The sequence below is a fragment of the Gracilinanus agilis genome, chromosome 3, assembly GCF_016433145.1.
Source record: "Gracilinanus agilis isolate LMUSP501 chromosome 3, AgileGrace, whole genome shotgun sequence".
Taxonomy (NCBI): domain Eukaryota; kingdom Metazoa; phylum Chordata; class Mammalia; order Didelphimorphia; family Didelphidae; genus Gracilinanus; species Gracilinanus agilis.
Window position 1 is genome coordinate 152982067 of NC_058132.1, and position 23670 is coordinate 153005736.

The 23670-nt window shown below is 38.2% G+C and overlaps 1 pseudogene; it reads right to left on the reverse strand.

The window, feature by feature from the left end:
* Positions 1-21014: 21014 nt before the first annotated feature.
* On the reverse strand, positions 21015-21484 carry LOC123241293 (annotated as a pseudogene).
* Positions 21485-23670: the final 2186 nt, after the last annotated feature.

Genomic DNA, 23670 nt, shown 5'->3' on the forward strand with positions numbered 1-23670 from the left:
TAAATCCCTTTACAACCTTTCCCTAACCTATATTTCCATTTTCATGATGTATTAGTCCCCACGTGGCACTCCACAATCCAGTATAAATTGCTTTCTCTCTGTTCCTTAATGAATCTTTATTCCTCTGTACCAGTTGTTCCCTATACGTGGAACATACTATGTCCTCACCTCTGAACTATAGAATCTCTAGCTTCTTTCAAGGCTCAGCTTAAATACCACCTTCTATATGAAACCTTTTCTCTTTAACTATCTTGTATTTATTTTGTGTCTATTTATATATTTTTGTGTTGACTCCCTACTAGAATATTAGCTTCTTGAAAGCAGGTATTTTCCATGAAGGTGGGTAGCATGGGGGACAGAGTAATGGAGTTGGAGTCTGGTTTTAATTCTCTCTCAGACATTTACTAGCTATGTCATTCTGGACACATTATATAACCTCTCTGGTTCACTTTTGTCATCTATGAAATGGGGAAAAGAAAATTATGTGTTATTTTGAGGATCAAATAAAATTTTATATTTCTATATCTATATCTATATCTATCTCTGTATCTAAATCTATGTATGCCTATATAAGTATACATGTATGAACCTCCTTGGGCAGCTAGGTAGTATAGTGAATAGAGTTTTCAGAAGTCCAGAGTCAGAAAGACTCGTCTTCCCGAGTTCAAATCTGGTCTCAGACATTGTAACTCACTTAATGCCGTTTGCCCTAGTTCCTCATCTGTAAAATGAGCTAGACAAGGAAATGGAAAACAGCTCCAATATCTTTGCCAAGAAAACCCCAAAATGGGGTCATGAAGAGTCAGACACTATTGAAACAACTCAACAACAGCATTAACTTCTTTAAGCTTTAGTTTGCTCATCTGTAAAATGAGGAAGTTAGAATAGATGGTCCCTGTCTTGCCTTCCAGGTCTAAATCTATGATTCCATAATTTCGTTGTGTGTGTGTGTTTCTATCCAAAAGGCCTTGTTATAGGGCTTGGTATATAGTTGCCGTTTAATAAATTTTTGTTATTGGTTTTCCCAGAGCTGGATATAGCCTGACTACTGATTTAATCATGAAAATATAAAAGGTTCCTTGGACCAGAAGTCTAAAGTGCAATAGCAGAGAGCATGGCGGCACTCTCAAGTGTTTCTTGAACCAGATTCAATAATATTTTACAAAATAAAAATACAATAAAATATAGATATTGGTAATATGGGGTTTTCTAAGTCAATCTCGCATGATTATGCAAAGTTTTGTGTCCCTTTCGTTTGAGCTCGACACTACTGCTACTGCTACTGCTTTAGACTGTGTTTTCTGTATATGGATAAGTAGATGCCAAGTACCCAGATAGAGCAGTGGGTACCTCTCTAGTTAGCTGTGCCAGCAGGCAAGGATCAATCTTTGATCCAGATGTACCGAAGCATATTTAGACATATAGAATATGCAATTTCTAAATTAGGCTGGGCTCTGACAACAGGCCAACAGATCTCTCACAATGTGCAGGTCATGAGGCAGAGTTTCCTAGGGGCATCAAGGCCGTGACTATTTTGCTTTCCTTTCTAGAAGTTCCACATACCCCTATTACAATTGCCAGCTGGTTTGCATCATTATTATTTCAGTCACTAGGAGCCTTCTGTCTTGAGAAAGATTTAACACACTTAGAGTTACAAGCCTAGCAACCACCTGTTTTTAACCACTTGCTTTCATCTCTAAGAGGCCTCTTTACTGATCACCAAGTGAGGCAGCCAATGACTGGTGAGAACCACGTACTTATCCCTGTGTACCAGTAGGAGTACACCTACTCCCTCTCTCCCACCTCCCACCACATCACTAGGCATCTCCACTAGGTCTATACTCTCTCCACAGCTTCCCTGTATGAATGCTCTCCCATGCATCAGGGCTGAAGAACAATGCAACAGTTTTCATTGAATTTTGATTTCGCCTGTTTTATTCCCAATGTATCTTCTTGGGTTGGAGGAAATGATGGACTGGGAAAATGCTGCTGTTTATTATCAAGGCTGAGGTTTGTGGTCAGAGAGAAGGAAAAAAAAAACCTGCAGAAAAGTTTCCATAAACAACCCTTTTCCAAGTGACTCTTGTTAGCACATTAGTAAACTGGTAAAAGAAGGAACCATGTTTAAGCTTTATCCTTTGTCCCAATATCTGTGTACGTTATACACCATGGGAACTCTGTATGTACTTATCCAGATATAAGTTCTTCTGGCTTGTCCTTGAGGTTGCCTCTCTCTAGTCTTATTCCTGCTTTCATTCATTTGTAATCTGGTTTGGGGAGAAATCCTGGGAATGCCCATATATCGATTCTTTCCACATGTGTTTAATGTTTTACATGCTACAGCTAACCTGAATACCTTTAGTTTCTCTCTTGCCTTATAAAGGAAGATAAAAGAAATATGAATTTTTGTTTCTGTTATCTTTCCCTGTGAGCACAGTTGCTTTTAATTGCTCTATTTAAAAGGAAGAAACAATTGTCAAGGTGGAAATTTTCATTTCTCCAGCTGCTAGGGAGATACACTTTTCCATAATGCATTGGGATCCATTCTTAGCAGAACAAACACAGCAGTAGAAAGGAATTGGGAAGCAGAGGGAGAAAAGTAGGCATCTGTTTGAAACCATCTCCAGGAATTCACACCTAACTCCAAGTGGCAACAGCTGGAGGGTGCGTGGTGTGTGGTATATGGGCATGTAGTGTGTGTGTGTGTGTGTGTGTGTGTGTGTGTGTGTGTGAGTGTGTGTGTATAAGAGTAACAAAGTGAGCCATGCTGGGTCCAGAGATCCAATTCTCCCTTCAGCTCTTTGGCCAGACAGCTAGCTGCTTATCAGGACTATTCAGACTAGAAGACAGGAAATTAATGTTGAATTGTAGGGCCATTGGTGCTAAGCTGCCCATGTTGCTTGGGAAAGCTCAGAGGCACTGAGCCTTTTCCACACCTGCTTGCCTTCACAGGGCAGCAACATATTTTGCAGCCTCAACCCAGGCCTGTGAAATAAGTGACCGGTGCTGAGAGGAAGCGAAACCATCTGGGACTGTTCTTTTTTAACAAAACCTGGTGAATCCATGTGATGGAAAGGTTAATTACATAGAAAAGTCTTTATGGGAATGAGGTGTAAGAAGCAGAAATTGTTACTGGCTGAGGGAACCTCTCTGCTTACCCCCATGTGAGAGAGATGCTATTATTTGAAGAGGATGAGATGGGGTCAGCTGTCTGATTTATGATAGCTAGCTCGAGAGATGGGAGTCTCAAAGTTGGTCACACATTCAAGGGTCCTGTCAACATAAGATAATGTACATAACTCTAATGCATTATATAAACATAAAAAAGTGATTATTTTTTGGTATCTTTTCAGTAACCTCTTCTTCATAGTAAGATTAGACTCAATTTGTCACACATTTGTTAAGGAACTACTGTGTGATGTATTATGGTGGGTGGATAGAATCTCAGCCTCACAGTAGAGCTGTGTTCAAGTTCTCTCTGACTTTTAATTGCTGTGTGACCTTGCACGAGTCACTCAATGCTCCCAGACATCTCTCTAAAACTATAGATTTCAGAGTGGATGCTGATCTACTATCGGTAGAAGGGAATTTCCCCCCTGGGAAATCACCAAGTCTGGGACAAAATGAAAACCAAAGGTCTGAGTAACTGTGATGGCTGCTAAGTCTAATACCAAGATAGATAGAGAGATGATGAATAGACAGAAAGATGGCAGATAAAGGAAATATAAATAATAAATAGAGATAGATGATGAGTAGGTGATGGATAATAGAAACATTGATATATAAATAGGTAGAAAGATAGAGATGATAAGTAGATAGATGATAGATAATAGATAATAGAAAGATAGACAGTTTGAAAGATAGTGAGATAAAAAGATGGATAGACAGACAGATAGATAGATACATTGATACATAAATAGATACATAGACAAATACATAGATATAGATGATGAGTATGTCATAGATAATAGAAATATTGATATATGATAGATAGAAAGATAGAGATGATAAGTATATAGATGATAGATACATAGATACATAGATAGATAATAGATAATAGATAGACAGATAGATACATAGATACATAGATACATAGACAGGTAGATACATAGATAGGTAACTTAATCCCTGCCTTGAAGGTGCTTAATTCTAGTAGGGGGAGTTTATAGTCTACTTCTTAGTAGACTGGAATTTAATTGGAAGTAACATCTAGAACTCTATGGCATCAGATTGTTCCTGAAACTAAGTCCCCAGTGTCACTGTGGAAGGGGTCACAATCTCAGGAATGGAAAGGGAATAGACATGGCTAGGATCAATGTCCAAACAAACATAGGTGGCCAAAAGCCAGTGGTTTTTAGTAACAGAGGAACCCCGAGAGTCTTCAGAACTGTTAGAAAAGGCAAATTCTGTCTTTGGGCTTTAGACTTTTGGCACGAACAAGATGTCTACATCTACACTGACAGTACAAAGGTGTGTGAAACAGCTGCCCAGCCTCTTCTCTCCCCATCTCTACTCCCTGGAAATAAAGAAACAACATATGCTCATCTTCCATTATCATTATTTTTTATTGTAATTACTTTTATTCCTTGTGTAGGTTTGAGAGAGTGTAATGACTTATGGGGTGCTTTTAGTTAAACAACCAAACAAAAGACAGTTTTAATTCTCTCAGAAACTTCTACCATGTGCTTCTGCCTATGCATCCTAGGAGAGCCTGAAAGCCCAAAACACCCTTCTTCTTTGTCCTCATAACTTTTATTTGCTTGTTTGTTTTTTTTTAAACCTTTACTTTCTGTCTTAGAATCAATTTGGGTTCCAAGTCAGAAGAGTAAGGGCTAGGCAATTAAGTGACTTGCCCAAGGTCACACAGCTATGAAGTATATGAGGTCAGATTTAAACCCAGGACCTCCTATCTCCAGGTCTGGCTATCTATCCGCTGAGCCTCTTAGCTGCCCTAACCCTGTGATTTTAAAACCAGTTTGAGATGGCATTTGTGAGCTGCTGGGCCCCATTTTTAAAATTGTGGTGCTCAAAAAGGATGCCACAGCCAGGGTCCATAGATGCCCCTGGATACATAGTGAGGTTGGTTATGGCCAATTTATTCCATGAGAACAAAAGCAGCAAACAGACTAACATGAGTCATTTAGTTAATTAACAAGAATTTTTTAAGTACTTTCTTACATGCCATCCATGCAACTGTATGCAAAAACAGTTGCTTTTCTCAGGGAGCTTGAATTCTTATGGTGGAGATAAAATGTGAACAACAATGTACCCAATATATAATTTAAAGGGATATAGTATATATAAGAATATACCTAGTATGCAGTATATATGATATGTAGCATGTATACAGTGTGTAAACATATAAACACAACTATTTACATGTATGTGTATATATTATATATGTTACATGCACACATAAGCAGCCATAAACAGTGGCTAAATAGAAGGGAACCTCTAAGGGAAGGTACCAAAGGGAAACATTTTGAGCGCAGGGAACAACAAATCAGATTAATATGGAATCGGGGCAGTTATGCCGCCCAATGGTTAGAGCGTCAAGCTTGGAGTCAACAAGACAAGTTCAAATCTGAGCTCAGGGCACTCACTAGCTGTATGCCCCTAAGCCAGTTATTTAACCACTGCTTGCCTCAGTTCCTCATCTGTAAAATGGGGATATGCTAGAGAAGAAAATGGCAAACCACTCTAGTATTTTTGCCAAGAAACCTCCTTGGACAAAGTCCATGAGGTCACGTAGAATTGGACATGACTGAATGACCTAACAGTGACAACACTATAGAATCAGGGCAAAGGCATTTGAAGGTTCAGGCCAATTTATATTGGAAAAAAATGTCCTTTTTGTGGATACTCATAAGATATTTATAGACCGTTAGACATGGAGGAACCTTAGAGATCAGGTAGTCATGCCCTTTTAAGAGTCACCTAGAGGGCAGCTAGATGCCTCTGGGGATAGAGAACCAGGCTTGGAGATGAAAAGTCCTGTTGGGTTCAAATCTGGCCTCAGACACGTCCTGGCTGTGTGACCTTGGTCAGGTCACTTAATCCCCATTGCTTAGCTCTCACTGCTGTTCTACTTTGGAGCCCACAGTATTGATTCTAAAAAAAGAAGGTAAGGGTTCAAAAATAAAAGAATCAGCTAGGTGGCATAGTGGACCAGGCCTAGAGTCTAAATCTAGCCTCAGAAGCTTCCTAGTTCTATGATGCTGGCCAAATCACTTAACTTCTCTCTGCCTCAGTTTCCACAACAATACAATGAGGAAAATAATAGCATCCCTTATTTATCAAAAGCATTTAGCATAGTTCTTGGCATGTGATAGAAATGCTTTTTCCCTTCTTCCCTTTTCACTTTATAGTGGAGGAAACTGAGGCCCAAAGATATGTAACATGACTTGAGCAAGATTTTAAAGATATTTAGTGGCTGGGTTAAAACTGTAATTTTGTTCTTCAGGTCTTTGTATCCTGGAGCAGAGTCCTTTCCATGGCACCAAACCCTTACCCAGAAGACCAAAGCTTTAGTATCTCCAGCCAGGGACCTCTTGGTCTTGGAGAGTGAGGCAGCCACACTAACATCTTCCCTTTGACATCTCTGCTTTTCCCACTGTGTGTTGACAATTGTTTTGCTATTCCCTTGGTCACGATACCATGTGTCTTCATATCAGCCTATTTCCACTGTATGAAAGTAAAAATAATGCTGAATTTTACAGAATACTTTTTTCCTCTCTTCTTTTTTTAACCCTTACCTTCTATCTTAGAATCAATGCTGTGTATTGATTTCAAGGCAGAAGAATATCAAGGACTAAGCAATTGATGATTAAGTGACTCACCCAGAGTGACACAGCTAGGAAGTATCTGATATCAAATTTGAACCCAGGACTTCATGTCTCTAGGCCTGACTCTCAATCCCCTGAGCCACCCAGCTGCCCTGCTGCCCGAACACATTTTTTTCTATGATTGCATTTTAATGTGTTTGCTTCTGGATGACATAGAAGAAGTCACTTACATCTTGTAAGTACGGTATTTATAACTCACCCCATGGATGGGGCTTTGATTCCAAAAGTTTCTTATAGGACATTATCACATCCATGACTTGCAGATTCTTTTTTTAAACCATCACTTTCTGTCTTAGAATCAATACCATGTATTGGCTCCAAGGCAGAAGAGAGGTAAGGGCTAAGCAATGGGGGTTAAGTGACTTGCCCAGGGTCACAAAGCTAGGAAGTGTCTGAGGTCAGATTTGAACCCATGACCTCCCATCTCTAGGTCTGGCTCTCAGTCCACTGAGACACCTAGATGCCCCCAGACTTGCAGATTCTTGTCAGTTTAAGTCACAGAGAGTGGCCCTACCTGAGTATCTTATGCTTTTATTAAATTCTTTTCATCAAGCATTTATGAAGCATCCGCTATGTGCTAGGCCCTGGGCAAATCCCTGGTGGTAAAAAGGGTAAAAATGAAATAGTTGGATCTCTTAAGAAACTCATCAGGGACTGGGAACATGCATGTGGATTAAGTAAATAGATTAAGCAGTAATTTCAAGTGAGAGCAGGAGCACTGAGACCTGGAGCGGTGGCATGATCAGGATAGACCTGGGTAGCAGGGAGCACTTGAGCTAAGCTTTGAAAAAGTTTGGGGAAAGTCATTAGGGATTCCAAGAGGCAAGTGTGAGAAAGGAGACTCTAGGAGGCATGAGGGACAGTCTGTGAAAAGGCACTGAGACAAATAATAGAGATATACATTCAATGGATTACATTGACAGAAATTAGAGCAGCCAGTTGGTACAGTGGATAGAGAGCTGGGCCTGATTCAGGAAGATCTGAATTTAAATCTGATCCCAGATTCTTACTGCCTCTGTAACATAGAACAAGTCACTTAATCCTGTTTGCCTCAGTTTCTTCAATTGTAAAAGGGACATAATAATAGCACCAACCTCCTAGAATTGTTGCAATGTTCAAATTGTGATAATATTTAGCACAGTACTTGACACATAGGAAAGGCTTTATAAATGCTAACTATTATCATGATTACTGAATGTAAGATGTGTGTGAGGAAGTAATTGGCCTAGACTCTGTAAAGTTGGATTGGAGCCAGTTTGTGAAGGACTTTAAATGCTAAAAAGAAGAATTTTTATTTTATCCTAGAAGCAATGAGAACCCTTTGAAACTTTTGATCAGGGAAGTGACATGTCTTAGAACCAGAAGTCCATCTTATCTTTGTGTCTAGACTTTGGACTTTAGGCTCCAGGATCTAGAAATCAACATATCGAAGGAAAATGTGAATTGGAGAGAGAGTACTGTCATGGTAGGCCCCAAAGTGTCATTCTATGAGGTACTGGTAAAACACGGACTCGTGTCTACACAGGCAATGCAAAATAAAGTTATATTTGCAAAATGATCAGGGAGAGAAAAAACATGCTACCGCCCTGCCATTGAGTAAAAAGAGGACTTCAGGGTGTGAGTTATACTAGCTGTGGCTGGTGACAGTTGATTCAATTCACCTGGCATTTATTCAACTTCCCCTTCCTCTTTGCCTGAGTAGAGACAGGGACTGCATGAGGAAATTAAAGAGTGCTCTGTAAATAATTCAGTCAAGACTATTAATTATGGCCTGAATAACAGCACTGTTCCTGATGGCATCTCAAATCATGGCTCTGGCTCCTACCCTAAGGGCAAGAGACATAAGTTTGAAAGACAAAACCTAAGTGTCTGGAGGTAAATTAAAATAAATGACATCCATTGCTTCTGAGAAATAGTGGGTGTTAAGCTTGCCAGTTGAGTTGTGCTTCTCTTTTCTCTCTGTCTTCTCTTTTTCTTGTACATTGTTTAAACCGAAATGTAAATTTCAGAAGAAAATTGAAAGTTGTGATTTAATATATTTTCCCTGGGCTAATGGATTCATGAACATAGTTGGTGTGACTCCCTGTGCAGTTGTAATGTGGAAGAGCCTCTAAGTTGATTGGATCATAAGCTGCTTGAGGATAGAACTCTACTTTATTTACCTCTGAAATCCTGTGCTTCACCCCCAAATCTCCATGCTTAGCACCAGGTCTTACAAAGAGTCTCTCAAGGAATGTTGGACAAGTGAAGGAATCCAGAGACTGCCCACAAATCTAGAACTAGGAAATGACGGAGAGAGAAGAGAATGAATAGCTATGAGTCTCATGCAGATTCTGTTTGTTTAGTCCTCTATGTTTAATGGTTAGAATCAATTAAGGATATCCATCCATCTATCCATCTATCCATCTATCCATCTATCTATCTATCTATCTATCTATCTATCTATCTATCTATCTATCTATCTATCTATCTGTCTGTCTGTCTGTCTGTCTGTCCGTCCGTCCGTCCCTCTATCTATCTATCTATCTATCTATCTATCTATCTATCTATCTATCTATCTATCTATCTATCTACCTACCTACCTGTCTGTCTGTCTGTCTGTCTATCTATCTATCTATCTATCTATCTATCTATCTATCTATCTATCAGTCAATCTATCTGCCTATCTGTCTGTCTGTCTCTGTCCATCCTTTTGTCTGTCTATATCTATCTACATGTCTGTCTATGCACCCATTTATCTATTTCTCTCCTGTCTTTCTATCTTTCTCCATAAAACACACACACACACACACACACACACACACACACACACACACACACATAAAAATATGCTGATGAATAAATCCATAGAGGTGGACAAATCAAGTGACTTTCCCACAACTTGCAAATTTCTGAGATAGAATTGAAAATCAGATTTCCTTTATTTATATGTATACACACAAAGACACGTGGGTGTGTATGCATATTTGTGTATCCATATGTTTTTGTTGTTGTTGAGTCATTTCAGTTGGGTATATGCACGAGTACACATAATATATGTACATATGTATACATTATAAACATTTATACATATAATACGTGCGTTCATATACACACATATACATATCTATTTATACACATACATACATGCATGCACACATTGGTTGTTTTTGTTGTTAGGTCATTTTTATTCATGTCTAACTGTCCATGACATCCTTTGTAGTTTTCTTGGTAAAAGATAGTGGCATGGGTTTGCCATTTCCTTCAGCTCATTTTACAAATGAGGAAACTGAAGCAAACAGGGTTAAGTGACTTGTCCAGGGTCACAAGCTAGTAAGTGTCTGAGGCCAGATTTGAACTCGGGGGAAAAATGAGGCTTCCTGACTCCAGGTCTGGCACTCTATCTGGCACCTAGCTGCCCATATGCACATATACTCATGCATATATATCCATTTAATGCACACATAAATATATACTATATATGTGCATATATGCCTATATTCCTCATGCTGATGAGATTCACAATTCACTTATTTGTATGTCTACATAAATATATCTATACACACATGCATATATAACGGTTCATGAGTCATCAGTATGATTTAATTAGCATAGGATTCTCCCTGAACTAACAATCAGAAGTAGAATCCTATCTACAGGTAAGTAGCTATTTCCTGACACATGTAGAACTTAAGCAAGCTTCCCCCAAGGATGCACAACTGCTAAGTGACAGAGGTGAGATTTTAAGCCAGATCTTCCCAACATCAAGCCCCAGCACCATTACAGCCTCTTTCATTGTTCTCTCCCAACCACACACCTCCCCATCCCAGGCTCCACAGTCCAAGGTAGGCAGGAAACAGAAACAGCTCATTAGGATGAGGCTATATGCATCTCCAAGTATGCTTCTGTGCATTAGAGCTGGAACTCTAAGGGGTGTCTATAGGCAAAACGAGACACAAAAGGTATTTGTAATGTTCCCTAGAGTAGAGATTCTCAGTTGAACTATGAATAGACTTTTTGGGGGGATGGCAGTAAGGGTAGTTCATAGATTTGGTTAAAAAATTAGATCTCTATTTTGATTAACCCCTTATTGACATGTGTGTCTTTTATTTAAGGATCAGCCTGAGTTAAGCCTATAGACACTAGTCATGAAAGGGTTGGAGACTAGGCAATGATTTTTTTTAAACTGAAGCAAACCACTAAGATTATCTACTAAGGCATGAAAGGATTTTGGCCTGAATTGATGAAAGAAGTACTCACTCTAATGAAATTCCAGATTTTTAAAAGTGTTGGTTTTTTCCCTATGTGTACGTGTCTCTCTGTCTCTCTACCTAGAGTTATGTCTATAGTGATGGGTGCATGTGTCTATATATCTGTAGGTAGATGATCGATTTGGATACACGTGTATGTAGTATAGGAATATGAATAATAATAATATGTGGTATATGTAGGTAGATAGATATATACATGCAGGTACATAACCTTTTTAAAGGTACATATATACCACTGTGGATACATATATATTATATAAATCCATATTTAATTTTTGAGAGATAAATATAAAAATTCCCCCCCCCCCCAAAGTCATCGGTTTGTGCTCACTGCTGTTCTCACCCACCCACTGTCTTCCAATTTCTCACATTTGAGGATATTTCATTTAATGAAAGACTTCATTTTTACTGAGAGAAAATCAGCTTGTAATGGTGCAATTTTCTTGTAAAACAATCTAGTTGTTGGGAAGGAAGAGGGGTGCCAGGTATGTAAGTGGTTCTGTTTTTAGGATTGTGAGCTGATTCATCTTTCTTCAGAAAAAGACTGTCATCTCTTTTCCTCAGGGATCATACTGCAACATTTTCCTCCAGGGGCCATTTAGAGCTGGGGGGAGGCTTTCCACTAATTAATTTGAAAAAAGTGTGCATGCCTAAAAGGCTTCTGTCTCCTGAACTCCAGTGCAGCAAGAGAAAGAACACAACTCCCCTTGCTTTATTACAATCTTGACCTTTCATGAAGAGGCCTAATGAGACAGTGGGAGCAGGGAAGAGTTTTCTGCTCCTTCAGGCACTCTGCACAACTTTTCTGAGAGCCTTTGTTTGAAAGTGATTCTGGGAACTCTGGACTCTGGCCCTGCTCTCTTGCTGATATACCAGTTGCTGTCATGGTGCTTTGGATTGAGGCTGCTGCATACTTCAGGTTGGTAATGATCATGCAATTTCAGGGTGATAGTCCCATTTTTAGGGACCACTAGGTGCTATAGTGAATGAAGCAATAGACTTGGAGTCCAGAATAATTAATAATAATAGCTAATATTTATATAGCGCTTACTATACGCCAGGTACTCTCCTAAATGATTTGCGAGTATTTCCTCATTTTATTTCACAACAACCTGGGGAGGCAGGTCCAATTATTGCTCCCATTTTACAAATGAGGAAACTGAGACTGACAGATGTTAAGCGACTTGCCCAGGGTCACATAGTATATGCCCGAGACTGTATTTGAACTCAGGTTTTCTTGACACCATTCACTGATCTACCTAGCTGCTATTATTATTTATTATTATTATATAATGATCACTTACCTTGGGAATCCCAAAGAGATAAGTTCAAATCCTGGTTATAACATTAGTAAGTTGTGTAGCTTTGGACTATCCCATTAACTTCTCTTTTTTCAATTTCTAACTTCAATTTCTTCAATCATAAAGATTTCATGACCTTCCTCATAAGTTGTTATAAGGAGAGTTCTATATGTGTAAAAGTACATTATAAATGTGAGTAGATATTATTATTATTATTATTATTATTATTATTATTATTATTATTATTATTATTTTATGCCATCATAGGGTCCAAGATCCATTGCAGCTTCTGGCTGCCCCCACCCTGCCCCACAATTCATTCAACTTAACAAATGTAGATAAGTAGTTCTGATAATGTGGTGACAGATGGAATACTGATCTTTCAGAAAGCTTCTAATCCAATAAGGAAGTGACTTGTATATAGACACTCATTATATGAGGGAAAATGTTTTAAATGCAAAAGAGAAATTGGGAAAGAGGCTGGGAAAACTTTAAGTGGAGAAAGATCATTTTTAGGAGGAAGAAGGACTAGGGAAGGCTTAGGGGAGGAAAGGGACACTTAAGGTTAGGCTTTGAGGGAGAAAAAAGACTTCAACAGATTAGGGCATGTGTGAGAAAGAATCCTTTTCAGACTTGGGTGATGGTATGGGAGCATGGCAGAGGGCAGTATGAAAATGAGGATGTAAAATAATCTACATCAGTTGGAATGTAGAATATTGTAGAGGAATAGTGGGGGGAGAGGTTAGTAATGAAGTAAGAGCTAGATTTTGAAAGGCCATAAATGTTAGAGTCAGGAAATGGGAAGGAAGAAAGGAAGGAAGAAAGGAAGGAAGGAGGGAAGGAATACTGTATCATATGTGTAAATATATATATATATATATATATATATATAAATTTACTTATAAATTTTATACAAGTACTATTCTACTAATGATTATATAAATTTTAAAACTTACATGGAGTATTAATTAAGAAGAATGAATAATATTTGATCCTAGAATAAATAGGGACCCACTAGATTTTATTATATAGGAGAGTGATATTGTCAGACCTGAATTTTAGGAAAAGTACTTTGACATTTCTTGGAAGGAAAAAAAATGGAAAATGAATAGACTTGAAGTAGGGAGAGCAGTTAGCAATGAGGATATTGTCCCAGAAAGAGTTGATGAGGACTTGAGCTAGAGTAATATCTGTGAATACAGAAAAGGAGAGAAATACAAAAATTTGGGGGTCAAAATGACAAAATTTGGCAATGAACTAGGTATATGGGGTGAGGAAAAGTGAAGGAATGAAGATGATACTGAGACTGTGAGAATTTTGTTAATTAGAAGGTTGATGGTACTCTTAAAAGTAATAGAAAAGATTCAAAGATCAATGGGTTGAGGAAGGGGAATGAGAATTGTTGTTTAAAAAAAAGTTTAGTTTTGCTTGGCCATCTTATAAGATTCATTTTGTCCCACCCAGACTGAAAAAAGAAGTTCAGGCAGAACTCTTACCAGCCACCTCCTACCAAATGCCCAGGTCAATCCCTGAAGGGTGCTTTTAAAGGGATCTCAGGGGAAGGAGAGGAATAGAATTCTCCCAAATTTCCCAATAAAAGAGCTTCTATATTCTTGTCCTGTCCTTAGTTCTAAAAGAATCTACTAGTATGTGCCTGAAGTTGAATTTTAAAATGCTGAGGACTCTAAACCCAGCTAGAAATGACTATCTCAGCAGAAGGGTCACTATTCTAGAGTCCAGTCTTATTACAAGAAAAGGAAAATTTTAACTTAAAGCTCCTTACTTTTAAGCAAGAATTAGGAGCATTGGCATTTTAGCATTCCCATCCCCCTATGCCTACCTAATCCCTCCCTAACTCAAGTGTATATAAAAATATAAACATATAAACAATTAATCTTCAAACCCTGACCAGATCCAGACTTAATCATAATAACTACCATAGATCTTAGAATTGGGATTCTAAAGGTTTCTCATCTCTTCCCAAAATCTCTTTCCTCTGGGGGAATGAAACATAAATCCTTAGACATAATCATTTAAAGGGAAAGAAGTGAATACTCCTAGCTAAAGGGATCAGGAGAGATTTCATATGGAAGGTATCACATTAATTGAGCCTTGAAGGAAGGTCAAATAATATTCGAAGGGGCAGAAGTGAAGAGGGATACTTCCCAGGGATGGAGGACAGCCTATATAAAGGTGGAGCAGCAAGTAAGAGAGACCCATTGGAACACAGAGTGCATAAAGGGGATGAATATGAAATCAGCCTGGAGAGAGGTAAGTTGGAGCCAGAATGCAAAGGGTCTTAAAAACCTAGGAGAGAAGTTTCTATTTCATTATAAAAGACATAGGGACCCACTGAAGTTTCTTGAGGAGTGACGTGATCAGACTTGTAGAGAAGGAAGATTATTTTGGTAGCTATATGCAGAATGCATTGGAGTCAAAAGACAGAAAACCAGGAATTCAATTACAAAGTTGTTGAAATAGTCCATATAAGAGGTGAGAAGGTCCTGAATTAGCATGGTGAGTGAATAAATAAAAAAGTATACAGAATCCAGAGAGACTGTGGTGTTATAAGGTTACTTAACAAGGAGTTCAGAGGATTCACACAAATTGATATCTGTAAGACTGATACAATAAGAGAAATGTCCCCTGATTGTGTCTAGGCTTAGCTTCTTCTCCAGTTCTCTGTTCCTCAGACTTTGTCTGTCCTTTCTGTCTCTCTCCTTCAGTCCCCTTCTGAAGTATGCCATTGTCCTAATTAGGAATTCCACCCAAGTCTTCATTAAGTACATGATAGAAACATAATGATTTTTTAAAAATCAAGTAAAGGAAACTTTAAGATCTTTAGTTAAGCATCCTTAAGGATATGTGCAGGATCAGAAATCTAAATCAGTAAAATCCTCTTATTATAAATATCCATTAGGAAAATAAAAGGTTCTATAGGAGAAAAGTGTTTTTGTTTGGTTGTTTGTTTGCCCTAGTGAATGTGTCGTCAAAATAACACGTTATTAATGTTTTCAAAATGTTATATTTAAGTAACAATCCTTTATAGCACGTTTTCCCTGACCTCTGTCCCTATAATGGTGACTAACATAATAATAAAAGGTTGATTATCTGTTGTGTATGCAAAAGTTGGAACTATTGTTCTGCTATCAAGTTTCAAATTCTTTTTCAACTCTGCCTTTGTAGATTCAAATTTTCTTCCAAATCTATGAGGATCCCTACTTATACTCCCCATTCCTCCTTCACACCTAAAAAGCACCCAGAGTCAGGAGGAACAAAGAAGTAAGGGGTCAGTAACATAAAACCTGGTTCTTGAGTTTTGTTAATCGATTTAGCACCAAAGGTATACTAAACACTATATATAAAGACTTCCATGTAAAGGTTACTTGTCCTCTAGGAATTTACGATCTGAAAAGATATACAAAGACATGGAATTGTGGGAATCATTTTGGCAGTGAACACATGTTGGGGGCAAGATCACCTATCCTTCTAAGTGTCAGTTCAATGATTGAATTGCAGTTGGACATAAATAATAGTGTGGTACCGTGGAAAAAAAGCATTAGGCTTGAATCTGAAAATCTGGATTAAGGTCCTGACTCCCCTTCTTGTTTGCAAATTGACTTTGGGGAATTCACTGGGTTTTGTTTTCTTCATCTGTAAAACAAAGGTTTAGATGACCTTTAAAATGCTTTCTGGCTCTGAATCCTTTGATTTTCTATTCTTACCTATAGAACACCAGAATATCTTTTTTTCCTACCATCTCCTGAAGTTTCTTGGCTAAAGCTGGATGATCACCAAGGTATATAGAGACCAGATCTATTTTCATTAACATAAGGCACTCATAAAGAAACCCTCCACCAATAAGTACAGGTCATCACCTTCTCTGTGACTTATCAACCTGAAGAGTGACCCAGGGTCACAGAGTCAGTATGTACCTGAAACTAGACTTGAACTCAGGATGTCCTAGTTGACCATCATTTTCTTTATCCATTCTGACCTTCTTGGAAGTCAGGTAAATTTCTAGTTTGCTAAGCCACTGGATTTCACTGCACTCAGTGCAGCTGGCCCACATTCACAGATTTTTCAGCCAAGACCAAATTGCAATAGCACTATAAGTCATTGACCATGGATTCTACTCAGAAGTTGAACCCTTCATAACTGGGTAACTTTGTTATTCTCTTAATCTTTGGAATTAAGCCAAACCCTAATTACTTTACCTGCTAAATATGGAAGTTAATAGCCCAAAGACAGGGAGTAACAGATAGAGTACTGGGTCTAGTCAGGAAAACCTGAGTTCAAATCCAGCCTCAGATACTTACTGGTTTTGTGGCCCTAAGCAAGTCACTTCACCTCCATTTGCCTCAGTTTCCTTGTCTGCCAGTTTCTTCATCCTTGTCCTTCCTTATCCTTTCCTTCTATTTTTTCCCTCCCCTTCCTGGATCTATAGTAATTATTATGATTAAAACTCCATCAGGTAAGAGGTTGAAAATTAATTGTTTCTATGGCCTGCCCTAGGGAAACTACTGAGCATGTTTAGATTCTCTTACCATTGTAGCAATGATTTTCATTGCAAGCTCTAGATAGCAGAAAGTCAGAAGAGGAATGTGTAATTTGGTATAAAATTAAATTGTTTATTTAAAAGTGAAAGTCTATATCTTTTTTTTTCAAATCTTTGAGACCCTCCCAGTCCCCATATTGGGGAACACACACACACACACACACACACACACACACACATACACACACACACATATACACCCTGTTTGCAATGTTTTCAGTCTCTCAGCTAGTAAAATTCAATGTTGAATTAAAATAAGAAATAGCTTTAGAGGAAAAACACCCCAAAGTTCTATTTTAAATAGAATCTAAAAGGTATCAATGCTTAGCTCTCTTCCATTAAGAAGTTCACTGTGCTAGGTCACCAGGAAAAAAAAATCCTTGTAATTTTTTCAACTGTGTATTACTTCTGAGTTACCTGGTGGAATTATTTCTCTCTTCAAACTAGGTTACATATGTGAAACCCTATAGGAAAAAAATGTGGTGACTTGTACAGATGTTATAATCCATCCTGCCTTTCTTTGCTCCCATTTATGGATTTCCCCCCTGCCAAAGTGGAGAATTGGTCTGTAATTCTATGAACATAAAGTATTTTTTCCTTTCTCTGCTTTAAATAATCATAATAATGCTAATTATAATAATAAAAGATGACGTTCTTAGTGCCTTAGCTATCATTTTCCACACTTCTATACTGAAAAGACAGCAACCAAGATGTGAGAATTAGATTCGAGTGGCTACATACAGGAGCTCCTAGGATATTATCTTTTATTTGAGCTCTTATGTAACTTAAGTTATCCCTCACAATAATCTATCCAGGAAAGCAAGATGTACAAAAATCACACATCCTTGAAGATATTTTCTTTTTATTCATTTCCTTCATTATCATAGCAAACTTTCCCACAGGGGCACTGAAGTATGTCCAAGCCCTTATGCATTTCTGCCTTCTTAGGTAAATGATAATATATTCTTCTTGCCTGTACAAAAAAAAAAAAGGTAATCTTATCAACACCAATCTTCTGTTTAGAAAGATGGTTTACTGCTCTTATTGAATATTAAGGATATTGTCCAGTTCTAGCACAGATCCTAGGCCTCCTGTATTCCTTTGTTTAGCCTGTTAATGGACATCTTAACCATTTCCCAAAATAGGTAGCAGGTGGATTTTAACAAACTCTACAGTGTTCATCAAATTAAAAAAAAAATCAGCAGAAAAACACACAGCCCGCGTCAAAGTAAAAGCCGAGGCCGGATGTTTAGAAATGGAATGTCAGCACGTCAGTGAGCAAGAAAAATGCCACGAAATTTCCAAGGCAGCTGTTCTGTCTTCCTGTGGGAGAAACTAACTTGTTGCTGAGGTGCTTGGAGGAGAGGACCTCCCCTCTGCACCAATCTGTGCACATCTGGCCTTTACAGAGTATATATTCAGTTTTCTTAGCTTCATTCCCAGGGACTTTCTAGATTGGGAAATTGTGGCTACTCCCTTTGAGCCCACCTGTGCTGAAAGCATGGTGGTTTTTCTTTTTCTGTCTCTCAAAGTACAGTGAATGCATGAGGCTGGAACTTTACATTTCCATCAATAACAAGTAGATCCTAAGATCCAGGGCTGTTATTTGGAATTCTTGCTCCTCAGACAAAATCACATGGGGAAATGTGGACACAGCAGTGCAGAAGATAGTCTGACTCAGGATATAGTCATTCTGGGAGAAGGATGAGAACACTTCTTAAGCCTCTTTAGGAAGCAAAATGGCGCCAGAATTATTGAACCCTCGGGTGGGTAGCCCAGGGGTCCTTACTCTGCATAGGATTATGAGTGGAGCGGAAGAAAGTTATCATTGCAGAAAGGAAACATGCATCCTAGAAGATGTTGGATTCTTGGGACTCTGTGCTAGCTGTCTTCTTCCCTTCTTTTGCATGAAGGGACTTCCCAAGATGGATATCTTTTCAGTCTTGATCCAGAGATTTTAATCTATGCCTGAAGATTTACTCATCAAAACTGGGTGTGTTCTGCTCACTGAAGAGAAGGGAAGAGAAGGGAAATAACGTTGAAACCTCTGCCCTCTGCTTTTGGGGGGATTATCCAGTCCTTTTTCATGTAAAACCTAGTCAGTGGACCAAGCAGAAAATATCATTAGAAATGGGCTTACATTGCTTAAAAGTCTGATTTTTCTTCTCTGTTACATGGAAGATAATCTATCCATATCACATTCAAGTCTTCTCTATCTCTGTTTGTGCTAAGTTAATATATTTGGGATCTACAAATTCCCCTTTACAGTGTGGCAAATTTAACCTGCTCAATGCTAATCATAGTTTTGAGAGTGGAGTTCTTATTATATGCTTTACTTTAAAAATTGTTAATCTGTGGTTTTGCACATTTCCTGTCAATCTATAATTAAATCATATGAAAACACACCGATTTTACATCATTATAAGAAAGGTGTGCTCTGCTATCTTTAATGCCTGTGGCTCTCCAACATTCATTATTTAATTGCCAGACATTTTTACTATCAGTTCATATGGTGTTATCTAAATTAATTGTGAACTTTAATATATTGGAATCTGAAAAGAAGATCAGCTGTCTCCTCTATAAAGGAAAATCAGGAAGTTGAATAGACCAATTTCATGTTAACAACATAATATCCTTTGGTAGTTAGGAACATAACCTGAGCGTTTGGGGAAGTGACCCTTTTGGATATTTATAAAGGCTTGGTAATAGTGTCTTCTGATAATGGAATACCATATAATCAGTTAAGTAGGGGGAAAGAGCGAGTGCTCATTCAATATGCTTTTGGAGCATTTTAATGTGGTTAGTTATAGGTATAAGAAGTGGTTTCCTAAAGTAGGGTCTAGGCATCTAGATTCCTCCATCAGAGAACTTTGCTGCAAGATATAGACCTAGTTGGGAGAGGGGGAGGGAAATAACTGGAGGGAACATATATAATGAACAGCGAGTGTTTAACTTATTACCAGGGAGAGCCATCTGGCTAGAGGCACTGCACAGGTAAAGAAACAGTATGTACTAAATGTACTATTTGTTGTTGTTCAATAGTTTCAGTTGTATCCAACTCTTCATGACCCCATTGGGAGTTTTCTTGGCAAAGATACTGGTGTGGCTTCCCACTTCCTTCTACAGCATTTTATATTTTATAGATTAAGAAACTGAGGCGAACAGGGATAGGTGACTTGCCTAGAAACATACAGCTAGTGAGTGTCTGAGGTCAGATTTGAATTCACAAGGCTGAGCCTTCCTGACTCTACTACTGGCATTCTATCCACTGTGCCACCTACCTAGACTATGAGGATGAGAATAACTGTACAAAGGGAATTGTATAATTCATCATGTTCTACCATGAACACATATTTCTTGATATAAATGACAGGCAGTATAGTCCAGTGGAAAGTGCATTGGATTTAGGAATTCTAGCTGTCCTACTTTACTGACTGTGAGATCTTGGGGAGAATCAGTTAGACCTTTTGTACCTCTGTTTTTAATCTATAAAATGGGATTAATCATATTAGCACCACATAGCTCATAGGGTTGTTGCTAACATGTAACAGAACATATATAAAATGTCTCATAACCATAAAAGAGGGCATATTCTCTACTTAACATTACAACATTATATCTGGAAGCCCAAATGTTCTACTTACCATCAGAGTGTTTCTACACTCCCATATCTTTTCTCAGGCTGTCCTTGTGCATAGAATACCCTTCTTCCTCCCTCTACCTGTGGAATTCCTAATCATATTTTATTTTTTATTTTTATTACTTGGTTATGTGCTTATTTAATAACTTTTTTAATGAAATAAAAGTTGCACGTGGCATACTGTAATATAGATACAGTGCAGTGTCTCAGTAAAATTTTCTTGGAAACTCTCCCATTCTGTCTGATGATATATAAACTATTCTATGGTAATTTTATTCAAAAGTGAATATTATATCATCTAATAAATTAACATATAGCTTACATGAATTAATGTACTGTAGAAACTTATGACAATGCCAGTAAGTAAAAAGTTACTACTCAAAAGTCTTTATACACGAATAACATAATCTCTTCACATTGTTAGAAGCATTTGAGAACTTGTTCCATCTTCTGTATCATCACTTGGAATTAAATGCTGGCATTGTTGACCCTTCAGCTGTCACAATACTTTTTATTCCCAGATTTGATAAGCCACATCTGATTTAGCCACATGTAAATGCTAAATACTTAGGTACCTGATCTAAATACTATTTTCCTGAAGGCATCTGTGTCAAGAGTCTAAATTTGTTCTCTTGAAGCACATATCACTTTGTTTCTTGAAAACAGTGGTCCAAAAATCTTTGTAAATGAACTTGATGATATCTAACTCATCCTTGAACCTTGCAGTGTCCTTTGTAAACCTTTCTATCAATCCTTTTCCCACGGTAAAACCATGTTCTCCAGCTTAATAATGCACCTTCCATTTTCCACCTTCCCCCCTGCTCTGCGGACTTGTAGATGCCTGTCACCATCTCATTGTGGAGAAGTAAGAAAAGCACCTCACCTGTCATTTCCTGCTTCTTCTGGGCTCTGAGGGCTCTGGGAGGGTGGAGGTCAGGACCTGAGCATGACCACCATTGCCTCAGTGGATACCACCTCCTCCTGGCCCTACTGCACCAGAGTTGGGGCTTGGGGGTGTTGGGTGGGGGGCTTGACTGCATCCTCTGAGGCACCTGTACCTAGCTGGGATGCTCACCACAAGCAGGGTCCTCTTCATCTTTTAAAACCCAACTCAAATGTCCCCTCTTTCAGGAAGATTCCCATTATCTTGGCACTCCTCACTAACTTTTGTCCACTTAGACTTCATTTATTTTTTTATTTGCATCTTTCTTAGACATTGATATATTATTCCATATTATGGTTATTTGTATATGAAGCACACACTCATAGACTCTAAGCTCCATGGGTAGAAATCACTGCCTTATCTAAACTAGGTGTATCCCCAAGGACCTATTGTAATTATCTGGAAATAGTAGATGTTAACAATATTAACAAGATGTTAACAAGATGAACCAAATAGCTTTGAACTGAAAAGCTGTAGAAATGCACGTTATGGGAGAAAGATCTCAACATAAGAAACTCTGCCCTCCATCATGGAGATCACAAACTCTGTATGACTTCCTAAATGAGTTCTAGGAAGTAGCTATAGTCAAAAAGACTTTAGGTGACTTACCCAAGGCCACATCTTTATTAAGTGTCATTATTGGAATTTTAACTCATATCTTCCTGACTACTAAACAAGCAGTCTGCCATTTTTCCAAATTGTCATTGTCCCCATAGAAATAAAAGATATTGTTATAAATAGGACCTTGTGAGATTATAGTTATCATTTTATATCATTTATAATTAATAGTATACATTGTTAATTATAATATTATCTATTGTTATGAATAGGATCTATTTATTACATAAATAGGACCTTGTGAGGTGATGGGTGAAGACTAATTCTGCTTACGAGCAGAGGAATAGATCATATAACTTTTGGAGATTTCCCTCCCATCCAGAGATTGGCAGCTGGTGACAGAGGCACAGGCTTTCCTGGTTTCATTTCCTCATTTTTCCACCAAGTAGCTATTTCTGTTCCTGGCCAGTCCCTTCCTGTTGCCTCATTTTACCTCTTTTGTGAACAGGGGGCTATTAATACTTCCCTCACAGAGAAGTTGTAAGAACTAATTATCTGATGCCTACAAAGCTATCTGAGTTCATTGGCTCTGAGATGCACCATAAAGTCTCTTTGCTTCTCAAAAGCACTGATTGCTTCCGGCGCATTTTTCCCTTTCTGTTTTTGTGGGATTGCTACAGAAATTTCTCCCAGTGCCTCGTTTTCCCATAGCATATTACACACTAATCATCTGGCACCTGGGAGGAGCACTGCCAGCCATCTCTGAAGTTTAGTCTGATTCATTCAGACAGATGTGCACCCACAGACTGGAATGAGGGGCATTTCTTCCACTTTAACTGTGATGGGGAGAGATCCCTAGGTCGAGATTCTTGAATAAGAAGAAAATCAACTTTTTTTTTTTGGTCCTGTTTCAAAGTAATCAAACCATACTTTTGCTCCTTGGGACATTACATTTTCAATACTTGTCAGAGACGATTAATGGTGAGTTTTCTCCTTGCCTGTTTTCAGAGGAAAAATTAATAGTAAATATTCAAGGCTCTCTCCTGATCCTGCATTCTCTCACAAGGCAGAAAGCAGGGATGTCAGAGATGGAAAATGCCTATCAGGCTTCTAAGTCTCATTTGCTGGAGTGGCGAAAGATGGTAAATGTCATTGCAAATAGCAGGGGAATCAATTGTTTGAGGAATGAGGCATGGTGTGGTAGAGTGAGCACTGGACCAGGATTAAGGAAGCCTTGGTTCTTGTCTCTGTTTTGCTGTTTCCTAGCTCTGAATTTGTATAAGTTTTCCTGGGTTGCAGAGAATGAGAAAAGACGAAAGAGAATATTTAGGTCAATTTGTATTTGACTAGGAAAACTCCTTTCTGATATCCCAAAAATTTATAAGTATTCATCCAGCTCCATATTGAAGATGTCCAGCAATGGAAAGACAATATCTTTTTTAAAATTTCTTAAAATCCTTAGCTTCTGTATTAGAATTGATACTAGTATTGGTTCCAAGGCAGAAGAATGGTAAACATTTGGGGTTAGGTGACTTGCCCAGGGTGGCATAGCTAAGAAGTATCTGAGGACAAATT